Genomic DNA, 12410 nt, shown 5'->3' with positions numbered 1-12410 from the left:
ATGAAATTTCTTAGGCCTCGATTGATTAATGACTGATTTCCAATTTTTCGACATGTTTGTTTACACTAAGGTTGTCAGGTGGCCAGATGGTTTTAACCGGGTTTGCCCGGATATTTAATACAAAATTTGGAAACAGCCCGGTCCTGCCCGGTTGTTTGGATTTCTTCCAAAAGAAAACCCGGATTTTTCTCGGATTTATTCACTTTATTTGGCAAATCAAACAAAAAAAAACAAATTGTGCTGTAATTTTTTTTAATTTATGGCTCGAGAACGAAATTTTTTAAGCATGTTTTGCAAAACCAATCATGAAATGTTTTGTCGAAGCCTAAAATACAATTTAAAATCTATCGATAAGTTCTGATGACATTTTTTTTCTGTTTGTTTTCTTGATTTTTTTTAAGTAATTTCTGGGTTGTGAAAATTTTTTCGCGAATAATGTCCGGATATTTGGTCATCAGTATAGAAATCAAATGCCCGGATTTTACCAGGTTTTATATAAAACTGCTCCGATCTGTCCATGCCGGATACGTGCTGAAAATTTCTGGCAACATTAGTGTAACTATCTTGTGTGATAGCTTCATGAAAAAATATCAACTGTGAGAGAAAGAGTTTGTATGCGATTTCTTTCTACTTTTAACGCAACTGTATTTTAAATGCACTCTTTCCTTTTTTTAATGGATTCATCATTTACACGTGACTGATCATATTTTTTACGAATATCGTGTTTGTGTTAAAGGCTATACGACGAACTATAAAATGTGATAGAAAAAATCTCGCCAAAGCGCCCACCCCACATCGCCTGAGGCAGTTATTCCTATGGCCCTGTAAAGCCCTAACAAAATTTGAAAAGCTTTCGGTATTTTGAATGCCTAGATTGATAACTGCTTAAAACAGACTCCAGAATCAAAACAAATAAGCAACAGTCATTGGCATGATCACTAAAAATTCTCAAAAGTCATCCATCTACTGAAATAATGGGAAAAGCTCGGTAACCACTGCCGGACGACAATGTATCTGACTGAACGCATTTCCGCTTTCTGTCGAGATTCAAATGAAAGCAGAAAGGAAGGAAACAGCCACAGACAGAGCTGAAGGATGCGGGAAAATCGGAAGATGTTATTATTTTGTGGCAGTGGCGGCGCGAATCGACAACAAAGACAGTGGCCAGGCGAGCGCGCGTTCAACGGAAATGCAAATTTGCCCGGAGGGTAAATTTTTAGCATTCATTTTTTCCTCGTTACTTCGACCGGATATTCCAACCCCACATAACCGAAGGAAGTTGCAAGAGCATTGCCGCTTTTTGGATTTTTTCCCCGTTGTATCTTGTGTTAAGTCGCGACGCGACGCGTTCTACCATCTTGATGATATACGCCATGGCGGTTAACAGCGAATTAAATGGAAAAGGGGGTTTTTATGAGCGTCGCTATTTGCATTCGGAATTTATTAGAAGACGCGGACGAAATTTTCTCTGTCTTTTTTCTGCTTAGGGTTTATGCCTGAAATTTTTGGGGTTTGGTACTTGACTCGGATGGGGTTATGCTAATGAGAAAATTCTTGCTGCAGGTCGGGCGTAATTTAACTCGAATTACAGTCGGTTATTTTCTGAATGGGTTTGTACACATATTTTGTGTAAATTATGGCGTGGGGGATGAATTTGTGTTAATTTTGCGCCTTTATTTTAATGATTTTTTTTTTAAGAATTTTGAATTTCTACTTCAGTGGAATGGAGTTCAAAACCCGATAATCTTAAAGCATGAGCAGATTATGGCAACGTTATGTCATTGATGTTCTATCAAAAAAGAAATTCCATCAAAGGGTACTTTTCCTCGGATATGGCTGAAAGCATCGACTTCAATCTCCATAAGTCTTTTGTCAGTTCAGTTTTTTCCTCTGACGTTTGACTTTTTCTGAGCGACATCCCCAGAAAGTGGATGAACGAAGCAACGAACGGGTTAAATCTTGTTGTGACAAACACATATTGCGACAACCATCTGGTAGCATAATATCGTCGTCAATCGGGGGGAAAAATCGGAACAAAAGTGTACTTTCTCGAAACCCAGCGAGAGTAGCAAAAAGTGAGCTACAAAGATTCACTTTCATGCTACGACTTCTGATGTTTTTGCTCCAAGGAAAAAAAATGAACGAGAATGGAATAGAATAAATAATGTCACAACGGATATGGGGACGATATTGGGGCAAGCGATGATGTGACAAAGCCAGGGTTGAGAAAGTCACAAAATTTGCGGTTAGGAAATTCTCATTTCACTTATGATTTCCGTAATCGTTTGAGAGGAGAGAAAAAAATTGAAGATATGTGAAAGCAACGACATCATCGAAAAAAAAAACAACGAATAAAAAAGCAAGACAGCAAACACTTTTCCAGTAGATTTGACGATCTAGTTTAGTCTTACTTTTTGCACAACCGCCATAGTGCGAAATTGATGCTTTTCTCCTATTTTTTTCCATTGGTTGGGGGGAGATGATGAACTGTACCAACTTCGGTGGGAAGAAAAAAACCCAAGCTGGGGGAGGGAAAAGCTTCTGCGGTGATGTCATATCAGTGGTATATTTTCGCTCAAACATTTGTGCGCTGCTGCTCTCTGGCACGGGGACATTTATTCGCGTTTGCTTGCATCATTCGAGCTATTTCCAATGGCACAAGAGCAAAAATGACACACGACATGACACCATGATGATGATGATGATGAGATGAGGTTGTCTGTCACAGACAACCAACACAAAATGGCACATCTCATGTGGTGCCAGTCGGACGAAAAAAAAGTGACGCAATATAATTTAATAAAGCAACACCGCTCCGGGTTTTTTGGTCTAGGTTTTGTCATGCCAATTTTTTTTATCCAGCTGCTGCTGCTGCTTTCGCTTTTGCAAATTATCATACCACAAACATGAACAACATTTCACATATCTGTTGTCAGAGGCGTCGCAATTCAAACTATCCCACCATAAGATGGGGAATGGAGGAAAAACACCGAGACAGATCATGAACAAAATATTAGTGGATCTGGATGCTGTGAATAGTGGTTTTTTCTTGGCGACCGTGAAAAATTTGATAATAGAAGTCTAACCCTCAGATACCTCGAAAGCTTAAGATGATAGCGAAGGTAACAATCTAAATTCAGTATTGGTTCAATTTTCCTAGTTTCTGAGCATGAAAATAATGAAAATAAACTTTTTTTTTGTACTGAGGTTGCCGGGCAAATCCGGGCAATTTTATACAAAAATCTGGCAAAATCCGGGGATTTGATTGAAAACTGTATGACCAAAAATCCGGGCAAATTTTGGTCAAAACCCAGAAACTTTTCAACAAAAATCAAGAAAAGAAACAAAGAAACAAAAATTCTCCATCAAAAAGCATCGACTGATTTCAAATCGTATTGAAGGCTTCCAAAAAACTTACCATGATTATTTTTATAAAACTTGCTCGAAATATTTTGATATGGAGGCGTAAATGAAAAAATTTTTACGACATAATTTGTTTTTTTTTCGATTGATTTTCCAAAAAAGTGAATAAATCTGGGCGAAAAAAAATTGTGTATTCAATATCCGCGCAAACCTGGATAAAACCTGCCAATCTGGCAACCTTACTCAAGATGGAAGCTTGCAAAATGAATGCAAATTTGCTAAAATACTTCAATTGTTTCCTAAAAGTACAACAGTGATTATAAAAATAATAAACAGAGAAATTAATCTGTATGTACATGGGATCAGTGTCAGTTTGAAATATGCGGTTGAATTTATTGCAGTGTATCGGTCAGTAAATTCTAACTTAATTCATACGATAATGAACAGAAAGCTCAATCTCAAAAGCAATCGGCACACTCATTTGCTCGGTATACATTCATGCTCTTTTTGGATTTTGAGAGTATGCACAGGAGCGTGAAGTTACTTGTTGAACTTAGAGAGTATCAAACTAACTTCCTTCCTTTTTCCCAATTGACTACTAGGACGTGGCCGGCGCCGTTATTAATAATTTAAAAAAAAAGTGGAGAGCATCAATTTTGTACATTGAGAATGAACTGCTTATCCCAAGTAACATTCTTTTGGACTTTGTTCAAATGAAGGGACAAAACTATTTATAACTTAAAATTGGAAAAAAAAATACATACCTGACGCAATTATGATAAAATTATGTCAAAATAATTAGAAAAATCTGAAAAATGTGACAAAAATTTTACAAAAAAAATGAGAAAAATGAGAAAAATTCAACCCCTTGTCTAACGACAAATGTGATGAAAATATGACAAAAATTTAATCAAAATATGACAAAAAAGACAAAATTAAGGAAAAAAAATGACAAATGTGGTGAAAAATTGACAACAATGGAACATAATTAAGACAAAATATTGGCAACCAAATTAAAAAAAATATGACAAGTGTGGTAAAAATATGACGAAAATAAGACAATAAAATGACAAAACGTGACAAAATTACGACATAAAATTGTGATAAAAACAGGACAAATTCCTGGCAATAATTTGACAAATGTGACGAAACTATGATTAAAATATGAAAAAAAATTGACAAAAAAATGACAAAAATCCGACAAAAGAAAACTATTGAAAAAATATGACAGAGTGATAAAAATATGACAAATGTGATATCTGTCAGATTGTTGTCATTTTTACCACATTTGTCATTAAGTTTGCCATGTTTTGTCATTTTACTGTCAATTTTTTGTAATAATTTTATCATATTTGTCAGATTTATGTCATAATTTTGTCTTTTTCAAATCGCATTTAATTTTTTTTTGTCAAAAGATTATCGATTTTTTTTGTCATACATGTCAAATTTTTGTCATAATTTGAATTTTTTTTATGTATTGTCATTTATCATTTTTTTTGACAAATAATGTCATAAATAAAATGACAAATCATGACAAAACTATGACATAAAATTTTGGTAAAAACTTGACAAATTTATGGTAATAATGTGACTAATATGACAAAGTTATGATTAAAATATGATAAAAATTTGAGAAATATGACAAATCCGACTAAATCAAACTATGAAAAAAATGACAAATATAATATCTGTCAGATTGTTGTAATTTTTACCACATTTTTCATTAAATTTGCAATGATTTTTCATTTTATTGTAAATTTTTTGAAATAATTTTATCATATTTGACAGATTTATGTCATAATCTTGTCTTATTTTAATCATATTTTTATTTGACAAAAGTTTATCGAATTTTTCTGTCATACTTGTCAGATTTTATCATAATTTTTATTTTTCATGTTTTGTCATTGTATTTTCATTTTTTGTCATATAATGTCATGAATAAAATGATAAAACATGAGAAAATTATGACATAAAATTGTGGTAAAAACTCGACAAATTTATGTCAAAAATCTGAAAAATATGACAAAATTATGATTAGAATATGACAAAAATTTGTCAAAAAATTAGAAAAATCTGGCTGAATTAAACTATGAAAAAGCATGAAAAAGTGATAAAAATATGACAATTATGATATCTGTCAGATTGTTCCCATTTTTACCACATTTGTCATTAAGTTTGCCATGTTTTGTCATTTATTTTCAATTTTTTGTACTAATTTTGTCATATTTGTCAGATTGTTGTCATAATTTTGTTTTATTTTGGTCGCATTTTCTAGGTTTTTTTGACAAAAGTTTTTTTTTGTCAAACTTGTTAGATTTTTGTCATAATTTTGATTTGTTTTCATTGTATTTTAATTTTTGGTCATATAATGTCATAAAAAAAATGACAAAACATGACAAAATTATGGCACAAAATTTTGGAAATAACTTGAAAAATTTCTGGTAATAATCTGACAAATATGACAAAATTATGATTAAAATATGACAAAAATTTGACAAAAAAAATGACAATAATCCGATTGAATCAAACTGTGAAGTAATATGACAAAATGATAAAAATATGACAAATGTGATATCTGTCCGATTGTTGTAATTTTTACCAAATTTGTCATTAAGTGTACCATGTTTTGTCATTTTATTGTCAATTTTTTGTAATAATTTCGACATATTTGTCTGATTTATGTGTTAATTTTGTATTATTTTAATCACATTTTACAAAGTTTCTCGAATTTTTATCATTATGTTGTTAAATTTATGTCATGATTTTGACATATTTTTGTCATACTTGTCAGATTTTTGTCATAATTTTGTCATGATTTTTCATATTTTGTCTATGTATTGTCATTTTTTGTCATACTTATGCCATAATTTTTACATATATATGTAATGTTTGTCATATTTTTCATGTTTTCAACACATTTATCATGTTTTTGTCAATTTTTGAGCATATTTGTCAACTTTTTGTCATAATTCTGTCATTTTTGTCGTGATTTTACCTCCCTTGTCATATTTTCGTCATTATTAATTGGAACATTTATGTCATGATTTTGACATATTTTTGTCATACTTGTCATATCTGTCAGATTGTTGTCATTTATACCTTATTTGTCATTAAGTTTACCTTGTTTTGTCAATTTTTTGTAATAATTTGTAATTATTATCATACTAGTCAGATTTTTGTTACAATTTTGATTTTTTTCATGTTTTGTCATTGCCTTATACCATAACTCTTACATAAATTTGTGATATTTGTCATATTTTTTGTAATGTTTTCACCACATTTATCATATTTTTGTCCTTATTGTCTGTCACATTTTACCACATTTATCACGTTTTGTCATTTTTTGTCATTTTATTGTCAATTTTTTGTATCAATATTGTTCTATTTGTCAGATTTATGTCATAATTTTGTCTTATTTTAATCACATTTGTCATGTTTCTGACAAAGGTTTCTCGAATTATTGTTATTTTAGTGTTGAATTTATGTCATAATTTTGACACATTTTTGTCATATTTGTCAGATTTTTTTCACAGTTTTTAATTTTTTTTCGTGTGTTGCCATTATATTGTAAATTTTTTGTCATACTTATCATAAATAAGAATTTTTGCTTTATCTTTGTGACATTTGTCATATTTTTGGTCGTGTTTTCGCTACATTTATCATATTTTTGTCATAAGTTTGTCATGCTTTGACCACTTTTTTTTAATGTTTTGTCATAATTCTGCAATATTTTTCAGAATTTCGTCATATTTTTACCACTTTTGTCGTATTTTTGTCATTATTAATCGCCATAAATTCAATCTTCAAGAAACTTATATCCATCCCATAACTCCCCGCCTCTACAGTGAGTGATAGAAATGCTAAAGCGAAAGACGTTTTCCTAGCAGTCTAGTGAAACAAGTTTGTATGTGTTTTCGAATGAGCTTCTCTGACTGATCAACATAATCCCAAAGGATGGCGTTAGCAAGAGGATGACCGTGCCAATCAGAAAGTCACAATTGTCAAAATTGTCAAAATTGTCAAAATTGTCATAATTGTCAAAATTGTCAAAATTGTCAAAATTGTCAAAATTGTCAAAATTGTCAAAATTGTTAAAATTGTCAAAATTTTCAAAATTGTCAAAATTGTCAAAATTGTCAAAATTGTCAAAATTGTCAAAATTGTCAAAATTGTCAAAATTGTCAAAATTGTCAAAATTTTCAAAATTGTCAAAATTGTCAAAATTGTCAAAATTGTCAAAATTGTCAAAATTGTCAAAATTGTCAACATTGTCAAAATTGTCAAAATTGTCAAAATTGTCAAAATTGTCAAAATTGTCAAAATTGTCAAAATTGTCAAAATTGTCAAAATTGTCAAAATTGTCAAAATTGTCAAAATTGTCAAAATTGTCAAAATTGTCAAAATTGTCAAAATTGTCAAAATTGTCAAAATTGTCAAAATTGTCAAAATTGTCAAAATTGTCAAAATTGTCAAAATTGTCAAAATTGTCAAAATTGTCAAAATTGTCAAAATTGTCAAAATTGTCAAAATTGTCAAAATTGTCAAAATTGTCAAAATTGTCAAAATTGTCAAAATTGTCAAAATTGTCAAAATTGTCAAAATTGTCAAAATTGTCAAAATTGTCAAAATTGTCAAAATTGTCAAAATTGTCAAAATTGTCAAAATTGTCAAAATTGTCAAAATTGTCAAAATTGTCAAAATTGTCAAAATTGTCAAAATTGTCAAAATTGTCAAAATTGTCAAAATTGTCAAAATTGTCAAAATTGTCAAAATTGTCAAAATTGTCAAAATTGTCAAAATTGTCAAAATTGTCAAAATTGTCAAAATTGTCAAAATTGTCAAAATTGTCAAAATTGTCAAAATTGTCAAAATTGTCAAAATTGTCAAAATTGTCAAAATTGTCAAAATTGTCAAAATTGTCAAAATTGTCAAAATTGTCAAAATTGTCAAAATTGTCAAAATTGTCAAAATTGTCAAAATTGTCAAAATTGTCAAAATATTCAAAATTGTCAAAATTGATAAAATTGGGGAAATTGGCTAAGCTGTCAAAATTTCAAAAGCTGTCAAATTTGTTGATGTTTTTTCGACGGTTTCGAGTTTCAATATGACTGTTTCTCGGAAAATTCTGATAATTTTTCACTTCTGTCAATTGTCACCTCTGGAATTCACTTCCACGAAGCGCCTCTGCCAAACAATCCGATTTAAAATATCTCACTTCCCCGCCTATAAAAACCGCCACATTTTCCTGAAAATGACAATGATGACGGCAGCCACTTGACAAGGGTGATGTATGAGTGGCGCGGCGTAACGCGCAATGTTGACAGTAGAAGCAAGAAAAAAAATCGCGAGTTGTGATAAATACACACACACAGTATGTGAGAACAATTTACCGCAAGCAGACTGCTGCTGGTATTTCGAGGCGCACATTTTTTTCTGAGGAACAAAGGCAGCAATTCACAGTGAAGTCACTGCGTGACTTTTTTCCAACCCAACGATCGACAAATATTCAAATGTGCTGTTGCACTCACAAATGTTCCCAACATCGTACCCAAAGTACGAGTTTTTTAGTTTTTTTCCGGGATTATGCAAATTTTTATTGTGGTTTTGTGGTACCAAAATTAATCAAACGGATTTGACTTTTCTACCTCGATAAAAATAGTAAAAAAAACTTCCGAATTGTGGGTGTCTATTTATTATTTTCTGAGGGCAGCTCACACAAATTTCCAGATCAGTTCGGATTCAGCAACGGTTATTTTTCTGGTCTCGTTCAACAAACAGCACTCATACGAGTTCAGAGAATTAACCGGAAGTTCGGCCAATTTTGGCAGCATCCTGCCTGGCTGCCAGGCGAATGAATCAAAATTCCACAAAAATTGCACGCACCGCGTACACCTGAATCTGTTGCAAATTACGAGAAATATTTGATTGGCATTCGGCTGTTCGGTGTTCGGCATTCGGTGTTTTCGGTTGAAAAAATGGCTCCAGAGAGTGAAAATTACATGCTATTTTAATTCATCCAATTTTCCAGGAGCTCAAAAAACAAGTTATTTGATATTTCACAACCAATATCCTTTTAAAACGAACCTTTCCTTGAACTAGTTGGTAGCAGTTTATGCTTTAACAGCTTGTTGTTCCGTTTAAGTTGAAAGCTAAACAATGAAAATAAGTAATAAGTACACCCTCACTTCACGAGGGAGCAACCTTCTCTAGCTTTTAGCTAAAAACATAAACAGCTTCCACCCAGTCCCAGCTTGTCGGAAAGTTCAGGTGTCCCTTTTTTCTGTGAAAGGTAAATTAGAGTTAATTCCTCGGTTGTTAGCTTAAGCTGTCTGAGGACAGTGGGACAGATGTACGTCTAGAATTTTTGCGAATAATCCTACTACTTCAGTAGAAAAAAAAAACCTCACCGTTCCAAATCTTGAAACGATGAAACAAAACCACTGTTGGGTGTTGTTTTTCAACCGATGTTTCCCAAAAAACATCCAAAAGAATCTTAATTGAAACCGAAACCCAGACCAGCAAGACTAGACAAAAAAACCCACCGAGGTGATTACGCAATTCTGCGGTTTCGTGGGGGGAAGCTTTTGGAGAAGCAAAAACACAAACAAAACCGACCAAAATTAGCAGATATTGTTGTTGTTGTCATCACCTGAACCATGGCCAGGGCACTTGACCCCGGACGGACGAATAACAAACTCGTAAGTAGATTCATGTTACCGGGTGGTGGCTCCAGAGAGTGAAAGCTAAAATGAAAACGCTGTGGAAAGAAATTGAGACCTGTCCGCTAACTAGTGATTTTGGTTCTACCAAGTTTATGAATTATTCGAAAAATTTGCATTATTTTTTTCGGACGGTCCCTAGCGATTTAGAGTGGCACACCATTTACTGAACGTGGCTGACTGGAGAAATATTTAGAGCGATGTTTTAATTAATGAGACCACTTGGGGATGGAGAAACGGACAAAGTTGAGTGAGGTGAGGAAAACTACCTTTCGAGGTCGTAATCGTTCTGTTTTGTGCTAGTGATCCTTTAAGCGACATCAATATAAAAGTAAAAAAATACAAAAAATCAACAAATTTAGTTTATTTATTACATTTATATTAAATAGAAAAAATAAATATGCTAGGTATATGACTTTTCAGAATAATTGAAAATTATACAAAAAACCTTGTCGTTTTTGGATAGACAAATTGATTTGATTGTTTGACTCCAATCAACGGCGTTGAAAGTAATTTTGTAATATTTTTCAACATAACTTTGAATTTGCTGAAAAGATTTAAAAATAATAACTGCAATGCTGATTTAAAAAATTGAAGAAAGAATTTTCTACCTTCAAACGTATCCTGATCATTTTTCAAGAGTTACATCCTTTAATTTCATTTTTTTTATTGTATAAATTGTTTAAAATAATGTGAACCTCAAGAAACTTTAAGAACACAATTTTACACTTTTTTCATGCTTTATTTAGATTGTTTCTGTATGAAAAAAAGTTTAAACAATAAAATTCGGAATACTTTTTCAATTCAATAGTCTTGCTTAAAATATCTATTTACTAACTTTTCTGAATCAAATTGTTTGAGTTAGTTTGAATTAAAAAATATAGGCACAATTCAAGGCACTCAGGAGCATTTTTAAACAACATTAGGATTTTCAACAACATCAAGGATTATTTTAGTTATTTTTTTCCAAAAGCTGTGAATTAGAAAAATTACTCAGGTTAGTTTTGTTACAGATTTCTTTTATGTATATTTTAAATTCAAGAGGATATGCCAGGTTAAATTTTTCAAAAAATGTGAAAAAAAGATTTAAAAAAACTTCTGTTTTTACCACAAATTTGAAGATTCACTGAAAGTGCTATTGATGTATGTGAACTTTCTAAAGTCTTAAAAACTCATAATTAAGCACAACCAAACAGTTCTGTTTGAATTGAAGTGAGGTAATTTTAGTACGACAGCCATTGCTTCACATCTTTGAAATTAAAACGCAATAGAAAAATGAATTTCAAATGATCCATCGAACTTTGAAATTAAAATAATTTTTGAAATTTATCTTAAATGGAGCAAGAGATTTTTGAAATTGTGTCCCAGAAAGAGTACTATTTTGCAATTTCGGTAGAATAAATGAGGTCTATTTTCCACACAAACTTGAGCGTCGTGGAACGATCCCTTATGGTTAACCAAATGAGCTTATTCCGGTTTTGATTCCAGAATATATCTTTTTTCTTATATTTTAAATATTAGGCACTGAAAAATATGAGTTTTGTGGACCTGTTTCATCTCCTGAAATGTGCAATGAGCAATGATAGTGCTATTTAGAGAAGATTATTTCTATTTGGTCGAAATTGAAAAATAAATTTAATCTTTTAGTTGCTTTTGACCATACTGCCTGAAATTGTATTATCCTGGCAATGTATTAATATTTTTAGTTATCCATTCACAAAAACCGCGTTAAACAATAAACCAAAAGACGAATTTTAGAACAAGCGTTAAAATTCTAATCACAAGATGCCTTCCCTGTTTAAAAATTGTTGAAAATGTGATTCCAACAAATGTCAAATAAAGTTTGATGGGTCTAGAATAAGTTTGCCAGAATGTTTTGAGCACGTAGCCGGGTCGGGCAAATCCCGGCAATGTTATATAAAATCCTGGTAAAAACCAGGCATTTGTTTTTTTGTTGACGTCCAAAATCCCGGGCAATATCCGGGCAAAGTTTGTTAAAATCCAAAAATTGAAAAATATTTTCGGAATGTTCCCAAATTTTATATTAAGTATCCGGATGAACCCGGATAAAACCGTGCAACCGGCAATCTTAGTCTAGAAGGTGATTTAAAAATTAACGATTATGAAAAAAAGTGAGAGCTGCATTGGAGATTTGTCGAGCTTATCTAACTAAAGAATGCAGGTGAACACATACTTAGGCAGAAAATGCGGTGAATCCGTGCACCCATGGTGGATAATCATCATGCATTCATACAGAAGATTGCAAATTTACAGTTCGTTTAAAAGTCGGAAGTAAAAAAGTAAAGGCAGTCATGGCCGTAGGTACGC

The 12410-nt window shown here is 31.9% G+C and overlaps 1 protein-coding gene across 2 annotated transcripts in view; it reads right to left on the bottom strand.

Annotated features, from left to right (window-relative positions):
• The window catches only part of LOC129742353 (serine/threonine-protein kinase 32B), a 314888-nt gene that overhangs the window by 36932 nt on the left and 265546 nt on the right, over nucleotides 1-12410 (bottom strand). The window lies entirely within an intron of this gene.

This window comes from Uranotaenia lowii, chromosome 1 (assembly GCF_029784155.1).
Source record: "Uranotaenia lowii strain MFRU-FL chromosome 1, ASM2978415v1, whole genome shotgun sequence".
Classification (NCBI taxonomy): domain Eukaryota; kingdom Metazoa; phylum Arthropoda; class Insecta; order Diptera; family Culicidae; genus Uranotaenia; species Uranotaenia lowii.
Note: the sequence above shows the minus strand (reverse complement) of the source record. Positions and strands in the feature narration are given on the sequence as shown.